The 13,888-nt window shown below is 30.5% G+C and overlaps 1 protein-coding gene across 5 annotated transcripts in view; it reads right to left on the bottom strand.

Annotated features, from left to right (window-relative positions):
• The window catches only part of LOC114332180 (monocarboxylate transporter 13), a 216,540-nt gene that overhangs the window by 66,719 nt on the left and 135,933 nt on the right, over positions 1-13,888 (bottom strand). The window contains exon 2 of one of the 5 annotated variants that reach the window (XM_050657559.1): positions 12,737-12,787. The exons of the other annotated variants lie outside the window; for them this stretch is intronic. The gene's annotated coding sequence lies outside the window, so the exon portion shown is untranslated. The remainder of the gene's footprint in view (positions 1-12,736; positions 12,788-13,888) is intronic. 5 annotated transcript variants of the gene reach the window in all.

Genomic DNA, 13,888 nt, shown 5'->3' with positions numbered 1-13,888 from the left:
ATAAAAATTAAAATGTATCAATCATTATCAATGGCCATTGGAATGCCCAATCAGAGCAAACTATCCGCTGTCCTGCGCGTAGCACCAATAATTAATGTTTATTTAAAAAAATTCCTGACGCCGTGGTGTTAATCGATTTTAATTTTGCAAAATTGCGGATGAAAGGTACAGTACACTTCTATATGCAAAAAAATTTTCAACTTGCTATCTGCTTTATTTTCAGTCCTGCAACATTTTGAAAAAATGAATATTTTTTACGAAAGCTGGATTGCAAAATTTATTTTGCAAAATCTATTGAACCGATCTTAATGAAATTTACAGTATTGTTTTAATATATCATAAAGTCTTTCAGGATGAAATATGAAGGTCCTAAGTGTAGCATAAATGGTTGAAAAACATAAAATACGAATACTTGTTTTTGTATGTTTTTTTCACAATTATTGCTATTTTGCAACAAGGGTGACTATTTTTTAAATTTTCAACCAATTTTATATTGTAGGAAATTTAAATACGCAACTTTTATGTCAGTACAACTTTTCTCGGATATGAATACTTCTAAAGTTATAATCAAAAAACCAAGAAAAAAATCGAATTTTTCCTTAATTTTTTGACATTTTGATTATTTAAACAATGTTAAGGACCTTTTTGAGAGGGAGGATAACTCAAATATTATTATTTGATTTATTTTCAAGCAATTTCTGCAAAAAAATTTGAGTCACCTCTCAACGTCCAAATGTACTAATATTTTTACAGATGCGCCTTGGTCTATAATATGAATCAAAGAAACCATAATAGTGCATTTTACAAAAGAGAACCAGTAAACAGTGTTCCAGTGTTGTTGACTCGTTGTTGCTCTTTCGTGTATAGATATGTTTGTTTTTAATTATTGTTAATAAAAGTTAAATTAGTTTAAACGTTAATTAGGAATGTATTCGTATTCAGAAAGCAAAATGATGGTAAATATGTACAAAGAACTACAGGAGAATAAAGCACCACATAAACATATAACTAAATTTCCAAAGTACAAAAGTGATTATCGACGAAACAATGCAGATTCTTTGGACTTTCCAACTGATATTACGCTAATGAAAATATAATATGATTTTTCTGAAGCTATTTCCTTGTGGCATTTTTATGATTAATTATTTATATGGGAAATAAGCCACAATTAAAATTAAAAAAATAATTTTATTAACGTTTCGACGCCCAAATCGGGTGCCGTTGTCAAAATACAAAATATTACTAAAATAAACAAAAGAGCTGTTGCTAAGCAAAAAAATTCTTCTAATAATTTATTTAATCTCACTCATTTATATTGGCAATTCAGACATATATTATACATTTTAAAGTAGAAGACTTTAAAATGGTATTGCCAATATTTATGAGTTGCGTTCCTGGGACGACTTACTGAAAGATAGTTCATTCGATTACATGAAATCAACCCCAACTCAAGAATATCCGTCATAAAAAATTATAGCATGTGATCTGTCTTTAAAAAGACAACCAAATGCAACGACAGTAAAATTCTCGCGTTAGAGACTTCATAGTAAATCACAAGGGAAAACCAGGAAAAACCCTGTGATACTATCCCGACATCGTAAGTATTTAGTCTTACATTAATTTACTCTCAAAAAATAATACCAAATTCTGACTTGTAACATGTTTAAATTATAAATAATATTAATAATACTAGATATATAAGTAATACTAAAATATAAAATATGTACTAGCTCGATATTATTGACTTACTAGTCTTGGTATTTTCTTTCTATTGACTTCCTCTTTCAGTATGGGTAACCACATCCTACTGCATTCTACCGAGGAATTTGCGACACAATTGGTTTCATTTAGCATAATTAGAGCCGCTTCTTTGATTTTTCTCTGTTTACTATCTGATTCTTTCAGGACTATACTTGAATCTCTCCACTGAACTCTATGTTCATTATCCCATGCGTGTTGACATATTTGAGATCTCTCAAATTCTCTATTTTTAATATAAGATTGATGTTCACTTATTCTAACGTCTAATGGTCTTGATGTCTCACCTAAATAAAATTGTTCGCATTCGATTTATAAATAAGGAATTGTCAAGATTGGATCGAATGGAACAGAACAACTTAGAACGGGATCCTACAACATTCACCAGAAATAATATGAGAAAAATATCAATACCATATATAAAAGGACTATCCGAGAAACTTAAAACAATAGGAAATAAATTCAACATTTCAACAACATTCAAAACAACAAACACATTGAGATCTATTCTATCTAAAACTAAACCTAACAATGATCAAGAAAGAACAAAGAATTGCATTTATAAAATACCTTGTGAATGCGAACAATTTTATTTAGGTGAGACATCAAGACCATTAGACGTTAGAATAAGTGAACATCAATCTTATATTAAAAATAGAGAATTTGAGAGATCTCAAATATGTCAACACGCATGGGATAATGAACATAGAGTTCAGTGGAGAGATTCAAGTATAGTCCTGAAAGAATCAGATAGTAAACAGAGAAAAATCAAAGAAGCGGCTCTAATTATGCTAAATGAAACCAATCGTGTCGCAAATTCCTCGGTAGAATGCAGTAGGATGTGGTTACCCATACTGAAAGAGGAAGTCAATAGAAAGAAAATACCAAGACTAGTAAGTCAATAATATCGAGCTAGTACATATTTTATATTTTAGTATTACTTATATATCTAGTATTATTAAAATTATTTATAATTTAAACATGTTACAAGTCAGAATTTGGTATTATTTTTTGAGAGTAAATTAATGTAAGACTAAATACTTACGATGTCGGGATAGTATCACAGGGTTTTTCCTGGTTTTCCCTTGTGATTTACTATGAAGTCTCTAACGCGAGAATTTTACTGTCGTTGCATTTGGTTGTCTTTTTAAAGACAGATCACATGCTATAATTTTTTATGACGGATATTCTTGAGTTGGGGTTGATTTCATGTAATCGAATGAACTATCTTTCAGTAAGTCGTCCCAGGAACGCAACTCATAAATATTGGCAATACCATTTTAAAGTCTTCTACTTTAAAATGTATAATATATGTCTGAATTGCCAATATAAATGAGTGAGATTAAATAAATTATTAGAAGAATTTTTTTGCTTAGCAACAGCTCTTTTGTTTATTTTAGTAATATTTTGTATTTTGACAACGGCACCCGATTTGGGCGTCGAAACGTTAATAAAATTATTTTTTTCATTTTAATTGTGGCTTATTTCCCATATAAATAATTAATCATAATATGATTTATTTAAAAATGAGTAGGTAGTAGTCCAGAAAGCCACTGCGCATCCGCTAGCAAAAATATTCTAATCCGGATTTTTTGCACAATCTTACTCAAAAAGGACTCCTTTTAACAAATTTGCATGTTGCCAGGACCAAAAGGTGGTCAAACATTTTTTAAATGCATTTTTTTGTTTTTTTCCTAAAAATTTTTTTTTTGCATGAGCAAAAGTTTTTTTAGGTTTTTTGGATCATTCCAAACAGGAAAGGTCTGTAGTGACTTTTCTCTAAAAATGATAGATTTTGACATATAAGCGATTAAAAATTGAAAAATTGCAAAATCGGCCATTTTTAACCCTCAAAAACATGAAAAACTTAAAATTTGAATGTTGCCAAGGTAGGTAGATATTCTTTAAACATCGATTCATGAAATCCCGAAGAGTTTTTTGCAATACAATATTCAAAATTCCTTTGTTTTTTAATTGATAATCAAGCGTGCGCGACACTATTTTCCACCGACAGAATGGTGCAAATGAAAGGAATAAATTCGTTATTTCGTAAACCGGCGACTTTAAGGAAAAATCCCGAAACAGGTCGATTTGTATTTTTAAGTTGCGATATTATGGCATATATGGTATACTAGTGACGTCATCCATCTGGGCGTGATGACGTAATCGATGATTTTTTTAAATGAGAATAGGGGTCGTGTGCTAGCTCATTTGAAAGGTTCTTCAATTCTCTATTCAGTAGTATAAACATTTATATAATTATTTATACAGAGTGTCCTTCTACTTCTTTTTTTTTGTCAAATAATTTAATTTAATAAAAATTTTTGGACACCCTGTATAAATAATTATGTAAATGTTTACATTACCGAATAGAGAATTGAAGAACCTTTCAAATTAGCTACCACACGACCCCTATTCTCATTTAAAAAAATAATCGATTACGTCATCACGCCCAGACGAATGACGTCACTAGTATACCATACATGACACAATATCAAAACTTAAAAATAAAAATCGGCCTGTTTCGGGATTTTTCTTAAAGTAGCCGGTTTACGAAATAACGAATTTATTCCTTTCATTTGCACCATACTGTATACACATGCAACGGTGGAAAATAGTGTTGCGCACGCGTGATTAGAAATTAAAAACAAAGGAGTTTTGAATATTATATTGTAAAAAACTCTTTGGAAATTCATCAATCGATGTTTAAAGAATATCTACCTACCTTGGCAACATTCAAATTTTCAGTTTTTCACATAGTTTTTGAGGGTTAAAAATGGCCGATTACGCAATTTTTCAATTTTTAATCGCTTATATCTCAAAAACTGTCATTTTTAGAGAAAAGTCACTAAAGACCTTTTTGGTTTGGAATGATCCAAAAAACCTAAAAAAAACTTTGTTCCATGCAAAAAAAAATTATTTTAGGAAAAAAACAAAAAAAAACGTTTAAAAAATTTTTGACCACCTTTTGGTCCTGGCAACATGCAAATTTGTTAAAAGGAGTCCTTTTTGAGTAAGATTGTGCAAAAAATCCGAATTAGAATATTTTTCCTAGCGGATGCGCAGTGGCTTTCTGGACTATAGAGCAACGCATTGTGTTTCAGCATCTATAATAGCTATCTGTATAACAAGAGAGGAAAGTGCTACTTTTCCTGCCGAGAATGAAGTTTACTGTCCGACGCGTAGCGGAGGGCAGTAATCATTCAAGGGAGGAAAAGGCACTTTACTCCCATGTTATACATATGGTTTTTCCACGTTCCTCAAATTAATAACAAGTCTTTTTTTTGAAAAATGGCTTTGGCAGAGCCAATTAGCCAGACTTGTTTGTGATTGATTGCAGATTCATAGTCATAAATTTCTTATAACATAAGTACATTCTACAATATTATTTTTATAGATACATTGGTACATTGTGTAGCTTTTTTTTATTTTGTTTTTATTTTTTAAATTATTTTACTGCTTTTTTAATATATATTTTAATTTGTACGAAACAAATAACAAGTCATTTTTCATTTTAAATTAATTAATTTATGTAACTAACCAACAAAATTTATTTAAACTAAAACTAACAAGTAGGTACAATATAACTGTCAACTGTCAAATAAGTCAAATTATTAATGTAAACATTGTAAAATCAAAATAACAATTTACTGTTTTTTACCATTCTGCAAAATACAGGTTGTTTTATAAATAAACGTTAAAATGTAACTTACGTAATAAAAAGTAGATATTGTACAGGGCGTCAATAAGTTATATTTCATGAATGAAATACCATGACCATGACGTCACTTTTACTTTTCCTCCCTAGGGAGGAAAAGTACAACTTTGCTCCCTACAATCAGGTCCGAAAAAGTATGCTTTCAGTAGAGGTAGGTGGAAAACATATTTTCCTACAGGAGTTTAATTTACGACGTAAACCACTCAAAAAAGTTAGCAATCAATGTGGTACACTTGTTCTAGAGATTAATGGTGCTGAAAATAGTACTGAAAAACATAAACTTCAGGAAAATCATGAGGAGCATGTGGCACTTGCAAACTTAGCTCAAAGTTCGAATAAAAGATAACTTGAAGTTTGCAAAAGAAAACAAGAGAGTTCAGAGACATTAGCCATAGAATTAGAGTAGAGAAATCTCTACCTTTGCTGCGTATTCCAACTAACATTATGTTCTGCAAAAGACAACTGATGTTATACAATTGAGGAATCCACAGTGGTAAGAGTTGAAAGGACTTTTGCTATGTTTGGGTGGAGGGACATGCTGGTCGGGGCGCTCAGGAGGTTTCATCTTGTTTACACAAATATTATGACAAGGATGTCGCCAATTTGGCACTATGGAATGATTCATGTGGCGGCCAGAATAGAAATATCAAGATAGTTCTTATGCTAAAAACTATGTTGGAAATCCACCCTAGCCTTGAAAATATTACTATAAAGTTTTTAGTCTCTGGGCACAGTTTCCTGCAAAACGACAGCGAATTCGGTGACATTGAATCTGCCTAAAATTCCAGCAAAAACTTTACACACCTGAAGACTATAATATCAGTGTTATGAGGAATGTTAGAAGATCAAATATTTTAAACGTAAGCGTAGTAAAAATAGAATATATTAACTTTAAGTCTATGTACATGTGATATTGAAAAAATTGTCAACAGAAAAAAAGACACAACAAAAGGTAAGGTAATTGACTTTTATTCCTATTAAATGTGGCATTGCATATACGTAAAGCTCGTTACAGAACAATGTTTGCGAAGTAACAAATAAAATTGCCCAAAATCGCTGTGAGTGGCGAACTTTGAAAAATAACATTTTGGAAACTGTAAATCACAGAGACTTCCAACCAAACGTCATTTAAAACTCACAGAGACCAAACGTCATTTAAAAGAGGTAGGGTGAAAGTTTTTTCTTCTGTGAAGCAATACCTATACCTATATCCCCGTAGGAAAAAGTTATGGGGCAAAAAACAAAATTGCTATTTTTCATGTTTTTTTTCTTGCTATTCTTTTGAATATATTTTTGTAATAAAAAAATTTAATTTTAAAATGTGATACTCCGATAGTACTCTGGGCTAATTAGCAAAATACAAGGAAAAGTTATTTACCAGCAACTTTATTGCTGGAATCGAATCTTATTATTGTATGTATTAATAATATAGGTATGCAAAGTCCGCAGAGAGTGTGCTACTTTTTTTATAAACAAAATGGCGCCCGAAAATCGTGTTTTTTTCAATTTTTGCTCTATAACTCCAAAGATTTTAACTTTACAATAAAAACACCCAAATAATAATTGACCGCAATTAAATTCTGCACAGAGACTTGTTTTTTCCGATTCAGTTCAACGAAAACTTTCCCCGGAAAAAGCTGGTTTTTCCAACAAAATCTTTAATTTTCAACTAAAATTTTAGATAAGTAATTGTTAATCAATATTTAAATAACTTGGAAATGTAAAAGCCCTTTTTGTATAGATTATAATTCCAGAAGCCCATGGAAATTGAATAAACAGTATATCAACAATTGAATTGTTAATTTACGGTCGCTATAATAACGATAATAATTATGATGCATAAGAATATCTATGATTTTTTCATAAAAAGACACTATACCCATCTAATGTACTTTACAGAATTGAAATTGGACTACTTAAGCGGCCTCAGGAATATTTTAAAATTATAAAGAATTTTTGGGCTTATAAACAAATAGAATATCTCGGGAAATACTAAACTAAATTAAATGGTAAAACGGTATTCTAAAGTCAGCGACAGGACGCTTCTTTTAAAAGAAAAAACGTTTAATTATGACGAGTGGTTCCTGAGATACAATCGGTCAAAGTTGACCGGAATTTACGGCAAAGATATAAACAATCATAATTTTTAAACCATTACCTTTTTATTTTTGTCCTCTTTCTCCACACCAATTTTAATATCTTTAAAATACTCATAACATATATTATTATAATAAAAACTATCGATAATACGTGTGAAAATTGCCAAAAATAGCAAAATTCCAATCAAAAATTAGGTTGGAGAAAATGTAATCCTCAAAGTTCAAAATCGGGTTACGTTAAAAAAATGCATTTTCTCGGCTTCCCATGGAGCAATTTCCTTCATTCTTTTTTTGTTCCCTAATAACTCGAGTAGAGACATGGAACTAATGCATTATTAAATGCCAAACTTGCTTTTGTTTTGTTATAATAGATTAATTTATTTCTAAGAACAGAAAACTACATATTTTTTCCAGTTGTAGGTTTTTTTTTTAGATATACTTACTACAAGTGTACCTTTTAAAGTTAAAAACATAAATATTCTCATGTGAAAGCTGTATAATTATTTAAACAATTTTTATTTAAACAAATTAAAATTTTGTGTTATAATAGATAAATTAATTTATTATAACTAGAGACTGGAAAATATGCACTAAAAAATGTCTAAAATATGCATGCAATATGCATTTTAAAACAAGCTGAATATGCACAATTAACATGCAAATATGCATTTATATATGCACTTATTTTTATATGAATAATTTTATGGTTTACGTTAAATACATAAATAAATAAAAAATAATAAAAATAAATAAATAGGTTTGAATTTAAACCAAATTGTATTATTATTTCTTAATATATTTTTTTAACTTCAGGTTTTGTGACAAATAAAACGGCAAAATATTTTATTTTGACCACAAGATAAATAAGAGTACAATAAAATAAATGTACATATTTTTATTGTTACAATATTGATTCATATTTTCTAAACTAATATTATAAAAAGAGTACAATAAAACAAATTTACATATTTTTATTGTTACAATAAATAATCATATATTGATTCATATTTTCTAAACTAATATTATGTCTTCTATCTGTTAATATTTGTTTATAGGCAGAAAAAGATCTCTCAACGTCACAAGATGTAATTGGGGCATATTTAAACTTTGCTATTAGAGACGGATCCATATTAATATTTTCATCGAAGTTTCCAAAATTGATTATATTATTTATTGAACGCAATAAAGTGAAACCCTCATTTTTGTTTAAAACGTCATCAAGTTTATCTTTAATTTTTACTCCAATTTCCCCATTCAGATTTGTTATTTTCTGTTTAACCGAATCAACAATAGACATACTATTGTGAAGACATAAATTTTGAGCCTCTAATTTTGTAATTGAACTTTCAATGATATCGAAATTCGATTTTATATACAACAATTGATTTTTAATAGACTTTTCTTTAAAAATATTTTGACAGTTATCAATAGCGGTACAAGTCGGATCAAAACTTGAAATAACGCTTTTGATGTCGTCGTAGTGTTCAGATAAAAATATAGCACTTTTAAGCCAAGTTCCCCATCTGGTTAATACTGGTTCTGGTGGTAAAGGAATATCGGGAAGCATCTCCCTATATACCTGTACACGTAGTGGTGCTTTCAGAAATACTTTTTTTACATTATTTATTAAGGTGTTTACATTGGGAAATTCAATTCTAACTTTCTCTGCAACTCTGTTTAGGCCGTGCGCCAAACATGTACAGTGAATTAAATTAGGGAAAAAGATTTTAAGATTGGATGCAGCTTTCATCATATATGAGGCGGCATCACTAAGCATTAATAATATTTTTTCAAATGGTACTTGATCAGGTAAAAAAAAATTTGTTAGGGATTCGTTAACAAATCTAGCTATTGTAGCATAGTTTGTTTTTTCCAAACATTTTACACTAATTAAGTATGAGTTTTTAAAATCGCCAGAGTCGTTAAGAACTCCAACAATTAGATTCGCAATTTGTCGACCCTTTGTATCCGTTGTTTCGTCGACGGAAATCCAAAGATAATCGGCTTTTAACTGATTTTTAATACTCGTCATCACATCTTTGTAACATGCACTGACATATTTTTTCCGAAGAGTTGAAGAACTTGGTATTTGAGCTGGTTTATCTTTAATCTTGCAATAAGTTTTTAAAAAGTTTTGACACGATTTATGTTCTAACTTGTGCAGAGGGATATTGCAGTTCAAAAAAAAATGGCATAAATCCTTTGCAAAGGTTTCTTGCCCAACTGACGTATTCTGAATCTGCAAACTGTTCTGTAGAATCTGCTGGCGAGGTTTATTATCATTTTTTGATAGCTTAGTTTGGTGAAGTGAAGTTTTTATGTGTTGAACTACTTGGAATTTCTTTTGACATGGAATCTGGAATATAATGATAATGATGTTTTAGATGTTTTCGTAAATAGATACCTACATTAAAATGATCAAACTTTTTAAACCTCCCCCAATTTTTTTTTATTTCTCAAAGTGAAATTGAAATCGTCAAACAATAAAGTACAGTCAGTGTACCGTAGTATACAGGGTGGGCCACTCTCAACACCTCGCTCTGTATAAGCCAAACCGTTGCGAACTTTAAAAAACAGTTTTTGAAGAAATGGGACGGTTTGTCATTTTAGAATAGACAGACACATAGATGTGCAAAGAAGTTTGATAAGTTTAAAAATCTATTGAAGTGGAGAACTTACCTTTTTATCACAAATGGTGCAAAACATACTTTCACTGTCGATAACTTTTAGATGATTGTTACTTCCAATCCAACTTCTGAGAAGACTTGATTTTTCCCTTGCTACTTTAGGCATTTTCACAATAATAATAAAATGATTTTTTTACACAGTATAGTCAATAACTTGCAATCACAAAAGTTGAATAATCGGCGATTGATTTAAGACTAACCATTCATAAAATAAAATAATCTATCCTACCCTTAAAACAGTGTTGCCAACTCGACCAATATAGTATTTGCCAAACCTCACAAGAATGATGGAATGATCAGTTCAACAGTAGGTATTCCATTATCAACTAATAAAAAATCCCTATAGCAAGCATAACCCAGTACAGATAAATTATTTGTTTTAAAAAATGCTGAAACATGATCCTGTAGTTAATAGTAATCTCATGGTCCACAGACATAAGTACTAATATAAACATTATTGAAGGCGAAGGGATTTGCTGATGTAGGTGTGTATGTGTGAATGGTTAAACATTTTTTGTTAGGAATCAGATTTGACTCACTGATATCAGTTTCAAGTTCCTGTGAGAGAGTTCCTAAGTTGTTTTAGTAATTGTAAGGCCAACATAAAAATTTGTTCTGAATTAGAAGATTTTCGATTTTTACTAAATAATTTTTATATTATTTAATATGCTAGAAAATATGCTATATGCTAAACAAGAAATAAATAAGCTAAACAACACAAAAATATGCCAAATCTAGCATAAAATAAGCTAAATTGGCAACGCTGCCTTAAAATTTCGTTTTGGTTGGTTTTCCCAGAATAATTCATAGTTGGCCGACACCAGCAGAAAGTACAGGTAATATTTGTAATGTTATTCAAAATATAATCGGTATTTACTTAGGTAATTTGTAAATTCTGAGAAGTCTATAAATCTTAAATATCCGGATAATGATACCTGCAGCTATAAATAACGCCCATTATGTTTATGGGTACAACAACAAAGGAGCTTAACAGCAAAATATTTACTTTCACATTTTATTTTAATGGATGTTGATGTTACTAATATATACCTTATTTTTAAATGGGGTAGAGTAAATTCCCATCAAAATATGCATTTATATGCTCTTAAATCTCCAAATATGCAAGGCATATGCATTTATGAAAAACATGAGAAATATGCAGCATATATATGCATATGCATTTTGCATATAATCCAGTCTTTAATTATAACAAAACAAAAGCAAGTTTGACATTTAATAATGCGTTAGTTCGATGGCTCTACTCGAATTACTTGGGAACAAAAAAAGAATAAAGGAAATTGCTCCATGAGAAGCCGAGAAAATGCATTTTTTTAACGTATAACGATTTTCAACTTTGAGGGTTACATTTTCACCAACCTAATTTTTGATTGGAATTTTGCTATTTTTGGCAATTTTCACACGTATTATCGATAGTTTTTATTATAATAATATATGTTATGAGTATTTTAAGGATATGAAAATTGGTGTTGAGAAAGACGACAAAAATAAAAAGGTGATGGTTTAAAAATTATGATCCTATTGTTTATATCTTTGCCGTAAATTCCGGTCAACTTTGACCGGTTGTATCGCAGGAACTGCTCATCATAATTAAACGTTTTTTTTTTAAAGAAGCGTCCTGCCGCTTTTTTCGAATATCGTTTTTATAATTTAATTCAGTTTATTATTTCCCGAGATATTCTATTTGTTTATAAGCCAAAAAATTCTTAATAATTTTAAAATATTCCTGAGGCCGCTTAAATAGTCCAATTTCAATTCCGTAAAGTACATTAGATAGGTATAGTGTCTTTTTATGAAAAAATCCTAGTTATTCTTATGCATCATAATTATTGTCGTTGTTATAGCGACCGTAAATTTTTAATTAACAATTCAATTGTTGCTAAATTGTTCGTTCAATTTCTATCGGATTCTGGAACTATAATCTATACGAAAAGGGCTTTTACATTACTAAGTTATTTAATTATTTATTAACAATTACTTATCTAAAAGTTTAGTTGAAAATTAAAGATTTTGTTGGAGAAACCCGCTTTTTCCGGGGAAAGTTTTCATCGAAGTAAATCGGAAAAAACACATCTCTATGCAGAATTTAATTGGGGTGAATTTTTGTTTGAGTGTTTTTGGTGTAAAGTTAAAATCTTTGGAGTTATAGAGCAAAAATTGAAAAAAAAACACGATTTTCGGGCGCCATTTTGTTTATAAAAAAAGTAGCACACTATCTGTGAACTTTGCATACCTATATTACTAATACATACAATCATAAGATTCGATTCCGGCAATAAAATTGCTGGTAAATAACTTTTCCCAAAATTGGCCTATTCTCCGATAATCAGCCCAGACTATAGTAAATTTAATCTGGAACAATTTTCCTGTAGACGTGTTTGTACCAAAAGTGCATAGAACTCTCCCTAATTCGCCCTGTGCCTAGGAACCAATTCACCTCTTTCTCAAAAACTCACCCCTTTAAATGGAAGCACTTCGCGGTTTTTCCATATCTGGAGGTCCATTGACTATATGAAACAATAAAACTCAGTTAACGTTGTAGTTCCTTTCTAAAATACATACTTAATCAATAGCCGAGATAGAGTAGATAAAAGGATTTAATGAGACTGTTCACTTCCGTTTGATGAAATGTTTATAGGTCTGGATCCCGCGTATGAAAAAAAAGTTGATTAATAGCAAGCTAAAAATTTGTTAATAGCTTAAGGGTGTCTAGTCGAACAAACTTGACATATGGGAACACTGGAACAGGGGAAGTTTTAATTGTGGAACAGGTTAAACATTTAGAACGGTCAGCCACGAAAATGGCACATGTATTTTGTCCGACAGAATATACTTAAACTCTCCGAACAGAGATTAAACTCTCATTCAAAAATCCGACTGCTATTTAAGTTATTATCGCCCTGTGTAAGTTATTATCGTTTTCTGGGAAATTCGACGAGCCTTTCTTTCAAATTCCTGTCGGATGGGTAAAATTATATTTATGTATGTTTATTGTAAATGCTTACGCTTATACTGGTACTGATCATCTACGTAACAATGATAAAATTGTTGGTGAACACAAGTGAACACAAAGATACAATTGTGGGTGTAGAGGACCAAATGACGCGTCTTTATACTACAAAAGTAACTTCAAGTCGATGGCCTTTAGCTGTGTGAAGAATTATGGGCCTTTATTCTTCGGCTGTGTGAAGAATTATGGGCCCCATACCTTGCCTCCCGAAATCTGGAACTACGCCTAGCAACACCAGGTCTACCAACAACTATCACTGTTACTATCCAAAAACGACAAAAATATCAGTTGAAAATATTTTGTAAAGGAAATCATACTTCCAATCATTGCCGCGGCTTAACAAGGCAATGTGTGGCAAATATCAAAAACTGCAAACTGTATGGTGTTCCGAATGTTTTTGATAGGCAGCGAATGTGTTAACAATGAAAGTAAAAAATAAAATCAGATTCTATCGTCTAGAGTAGATTTAATATCTTTAAACTGAGTTTTAATTGATTAAAGAACGTGGGACCAAAATCCAAAATGATCCCTTCCGGATTTCTATGTAGGTTAAGGCTAAGCCCGACTTTCTAGTGTTAAAGTTATAAGCGATTTAAAA

The sequence above is a fragment of the Diabrotica virgifera genome, chromosome 8, assembly GCF_917563875.1.
Source record: "Diabrotica virgifera virgifera chromosome 8, PGI_DIABVI_V3a".
In the NCBI taxonomy this organism is placed as follows: domain Eukaryota; kingdom Metazoa; phylum Arthropoda; class Insecta; order Coleoptera; family Chrysomelidae; genus Diabrotica; species Diabrotica virgifera.
This window is presented reverse-complemented; position numbering and strand designations above follow the sequence as displayed.